This window comes from Perca flavescens, chromosome 19 (genome assembly GCF_004354835.1).
Source record: "Perca flavescens isolate YP-PL-M2 chromosome 19, PFLA_1.0, whole genome shotgun sequence".
Lineage (NCBI taxonomy): Eukaryota > Metazoa > Chordata > Actinopteri > Perciformes > Percidae > Perca > Perca flavescens.
In genome coordinates, this window is record NC_041349.1 from 32,989,251 (window position 1) to 32,994,275 (window position 5,025).

Below are 5,025 nucleotides of genomic sequence, written 5' to 3' on the forward strand. Positions count from 1 at the left end.
CAACAGATTCTTTGGTTGATGTGGTGCTCTCGTTGACTAAAAAACGTGGCTCGATCTCAGCTTTATACAAATCTATATCATCGTGGAGTCCGGTCTCTCTTATGGCGGTCAGGGGCAAGTGGGAAGGGGAGCTTAAGTTTAATTTGATGGATGAATGGTGGGAAAGGGCTCTAATTAGAATCAATTCATCATCTTCTTGTGCACGTCTGAGCTTTATCCCCCTGGAACAGATATGATCATAGATGAATTGCCCAAGTTAAAGGATGATGTAGCCCCGTCTGAAAGGAATGAAAGAGATGTGAGTGATGAAGAGATTGATAGAGAGAGTGGTTCTGTGGCTACAGACATAGACGATCAGGCAGAAAAGAGTGTGCAGGATGAAACACGTGTAAGTGATGAAGAGATTGATAGAGAGTAGGGTTGGGCATGATTACTCGACGATCGGTCGGACTAATGCTGGTTGCGTTGCGTAGTGTGAGTCTTGAAGCAATTAAATTAATTTCACAGTGTGGTAGCAATTAAACACTTTACCACATGGGGGCAATATTTGACTCCATACTCAGTTACCTGGCTGCCAGTTTCCGTTTTGATTTAAAAAGTACTCATGAAGAAGACACGGCGAAGTGTGGCGTGGGACCATTTTGATTGAAAAAAAACCCAGACTAAGTTCACTGCAAACACTGAGATTCCGTGTATAAGTACAACACGGCCACGACTCAAATGATGTAGCCTACCACCGCCGATGGCGGCCGCAGTGCATCCTGCTCAGTCTTAACCTAGCATAAACTCTGCGTTAGCACGGAGGAGCTGCGATGCACAACGAGACAGACAACAGAGAAAATGACCCAAGGGACCTGCAAGTTCATTGAGATAGATATTGGAACCACCATATCACATTTCGTCACAACGTACCATCACCAGACTCGTAGAAACTCACTATGAAGAACGGAATAAGGTTCCCCGGGCTGGCCACGTTAGCGTGGAGGTACCTGTGCATCCCGGGAACGCGGGTGTTTTTGGCGGCTGGACTGACGGTCACCAGATAGCGGTCACGTCTGACCCCAGATCATGTCAACATGCTTATCTTTCTCAACAAACATCAGTAGGGGTTAGGTTTAGGAATGAAAGAAAGGAATTCTGCTGCGAGAGGCAGCAGAATTACCGGCAATTTCCACTGGATGCGGAACGTCTACGGAGTCATTAGGTTTCCATTAAAGTCAGTGTGTGTATTTCCACAGACTGCGGAACGTCTGCGTCCCGACTCCGTCCCAGTTCCGTCAGTCCGCAGCCCTCCACAGCAGATACGCAGAGCTTCTATTTTTGACGGACGACGGAGAGCTCCGCAGCAATTCAGCACACGGCAGATAGTGTGAATTCGTGAGATCTCGTTGGGTCCTCGTGACTACAGCTGTCAGTCACGGCCGCAGCCGTTCCGCAACAAATCCGGACCCGGTGGGTGTTGACGGACGGCGGAGCACGCAGCAGACACGCAGCGGAGCCAGTCCGCAGCCGTTACGCATCTGGTGGAAATCCCCGGTTAAATGCGCAAACCATAGACCTACACTGATTCCCAACTTTCCTATCTCTCATTTAGACCACTGGGTAAATGTGTACCCAATCTTGTGATCCACGACTTTTCGACTGTCCTACGTTGCTTCACTGACCAGGTCGGATTGGACTCCAGAATGGTGTCTCTGAGGCTGGACCACCCATGATCCACAAAGTGCTGAACTAGAGGGATATGTACATTTTTATGGTTATTCATATTATATCTATGTTGCGTGAACCTAGTCAGTATAGTATTACCTGATTCACCAGCATATTGCTTTGTACATTGCAAGCATCTGATTAAATAAATAATATTTTTCTGATGAACAGTGGTGTTACTTTGTGTTTCAAACACTTCTTTAGTGTTCTGGTTCTGCACTATTCTGTAGCTTCTGAAGAATTCCCTTTGTGACCTGGTCTTTTGTGCCTGCAAAGGTCTGAGTTTGGCTTTAACCAGAATGTCTCTCAGATTGTTTTTTTTCTAAAGGCCGCAATCAGCCGGTGATCCTTTAGAAAAACCTCATTACCTCCAGCAGAAATAAAGTTCCTTCTTAATTGTTTTACAAATTTGACATTTTCTGAAGAATAAGTTATTACAATTTGTAAAATTGGATCAAGACAAATTGGTTTGACCTGGGTGAATGTTCTCAACGCCTGACGCAGCATGGTGTAGGAGTAGACCCTGGTAAGCAGTGAGGAAATTAAAACGGACCGCAGCTTTAAAATCCTCTGCTCTAGTGCAGATTCTTTTGAATCTCAATAATTGAGATTTAACTAGCCCCGCAAATGTGTGCTTCGGGTGATGGCTGTGTCTGAATAGCAGTGCATGCGTATCAGTCTCTTTGACATCAAATTTATGGGTTGCGGAGAAATCGGCACCTTTGAAGGTCGTTGTGTCCAAAAAATCAATGGAGTCCTGACTAATAGTTGATTTTAATGTGATGAACTGCCTGTGGTTATTCTAGGTAATGATAAATTGTTCAAAATCCTCTATTGAATTCTGCCAAACGCCCCAAATGTCATCCAAATAATGAAAATACTGTAGCAGTCTTTTCTGGCAAGATGCCAAAGCACTTTCCTCCCATTCTGCCATGAATATATTAACTTGCGAGGGTGCGAATTTCTTACCCATCGCCGTGCCTTTAATTTGTAAAAAATACTGGCCATCAAATTAAAAATCATTTTTGCTAAGATTAATTTCAAGCAGTTGGAGAATTTCCTTGTCGGGCCTTTTGCTATTCGGGTGTTACTGAAATATATTTTTGACTGCTAGAAGACCTTCAGAAGATTGTATATTCATATACAGGCAGGGGCGTAGCACAAGACCCTTGGCCCTGATGGCAGTCAGTCCTGATGGGCCCCCATGTTCTTCAACACCCCCCCCCCAAAAAAAAATGATCCCTGAGAGTCAAAAGGTTTGTGTATTCCCAATTTTTTTGCATTACCCGGAATGATGTTATTTGTTCTTGGGTTTGGATCGGCAGGTTTAATGGAGTCAATGAGGTTTTGTGTCATTCCTTCTATAGCAGGTGGTGTATCAGGAGCAGATACATTGTTTAAATTATGTGCAGCTTTAATTATCCTGTGTCTAAGTCTGGGTCATCGTCATTCTTTTTTTGCTGTTGGTTCCTGTCTTTCCAGTCCTTGCAGCTGCTGCCGCTGCTGTTGCTTGGGCCACTGCCAATCCCGCTGAGAAGCCCCTCGGTGCGGAGCTCCATTTTTCGGTGTTTGGCAGTTCTGTTGATGGCTGTTCCAGCCCTTTCACTGGTGTGTATTGTTGTTGTTGTACTGAGGTTTTTACCTCTGTATTCTCTGTAGTTTGAGCTCCCGTTGTTCCATTGAAACTGGCAGGAGTCTGCATCGGCATAGCTGGAGTGGCCATTGGACTGCTGACGGCGGGGACAAAATGAAGTCGGTCTGCTCTGGGGGTTCTGTGTTCTGTTTTTATTAATGCCCCGTTTGTAACTTACAGTTAGCCAGCCGCCATTATCCCGGCGTTGGCCCGTCATCTCCAAGTCCAACCGAGAGCCGTTGGAAAACAAACTAAACATTTTAACTGAAAACTATCTCTAAAAAATAGAGACGTGATGGTATATGAACGAGAAACTTTATTTAAAGAAAGCGACGCGTTTCGGCATCAATCAATGCCTTTTACAAGCTTAAAATAACTCACCATTTCTCTGTATCTGTATCTCTCACACAGTTCAGTCAACGGTCGGACAAAGTTGTTCTTCTTGTTAGCCTACTGGTTATTTTGTTATTAGGCTTTGTCCGTGCCTTTGATTGTTTTGAGTTAAATTTTGCCAAAACCTGTCAGATCTAAGGATTATTATGTTTTTGGTTAAGTTATTTAATGATTCTTTTTATTTATTATTTTAGAACAAACGAGGGACTCTGTTTAAGAACGGCGGCTCGCAGCTGCAGGTTCTGCTGCTTCAGAGCACCGCACGGCAGCGCATATATCTATATCTATAACCTCCAGTTTAACTGCCACTGTTCTTCTTGTAATTAAGATCTCATCGAGGAAACACAAGCTGTATTTTTGTATTTTGATTGCATTTTTAATTTATAAAAAGTTAAAGAATTAATTTTAATATAAAAATAATAATCAATAGTCAATCGTTAATTCTCCAGACGATACACTGCAACAATTGTGGTTTTTCACAAGCAGCAATTATCCACCAATGACCACGTAAACAGAAACAGGCTTTTTGTGGAACTTGTGGGAATATACACATAGAAATTAAACCATATATAGTAGGCTATATATGTATATTGCAATGATGAACACCCAATAATTAATAATCAACACAAACACATCATAGAATAATGGTGATAGAGCCCCCGGCCTCTGTTCCACTGCTTCTTTCTCTACACCCCGTGTTCAGAGCAGTTCTATGTCCTTTTGCAATCCATGACCTCACGTATGGAAAGGGGTTGAACCGGGTAAGCGGCGGGCCGACAAGACAAAGGAAGAGTAGGGAGGAGATGGTAGAGGGGAGTTTGTTGTACAGATTAAGTTCATCTGGCAAAATCCCCTCTCACACTCAGCACTTGAGATGGGGACAGTGTTGACCCCAGCCAAGAGGTCATTCAGTTCACGTGGGATGAATGTCCCATTATTGTCACGGTATTCCCTGAAAGCCCTGATGACTTTCAGCGGGTTATTAATGCAAACCTGCTGGCAGAGCATCTCAACTTCACTCTCCCTGAACAGCGCATCACCATCCTGTGGCCAATGTTGTGGATAACTTGAAGAAATTGTTGTATATAATTGTTGTATCAATTTATTTATTTTCATCAAACACGCATCACAGACTCTCAGGCTGCATACTGCACCAAGAAACAAAATGGAACTGACTGAAAACTAGAGGTCAACATGACCAGAGATGAGCGGTTTGCCTTAAAACAAACAAGCCCTATTTGCCTGAGGGCTGATTCCGAATATCAGTGAAGAAAATCTGCTTTGGTCGGGAA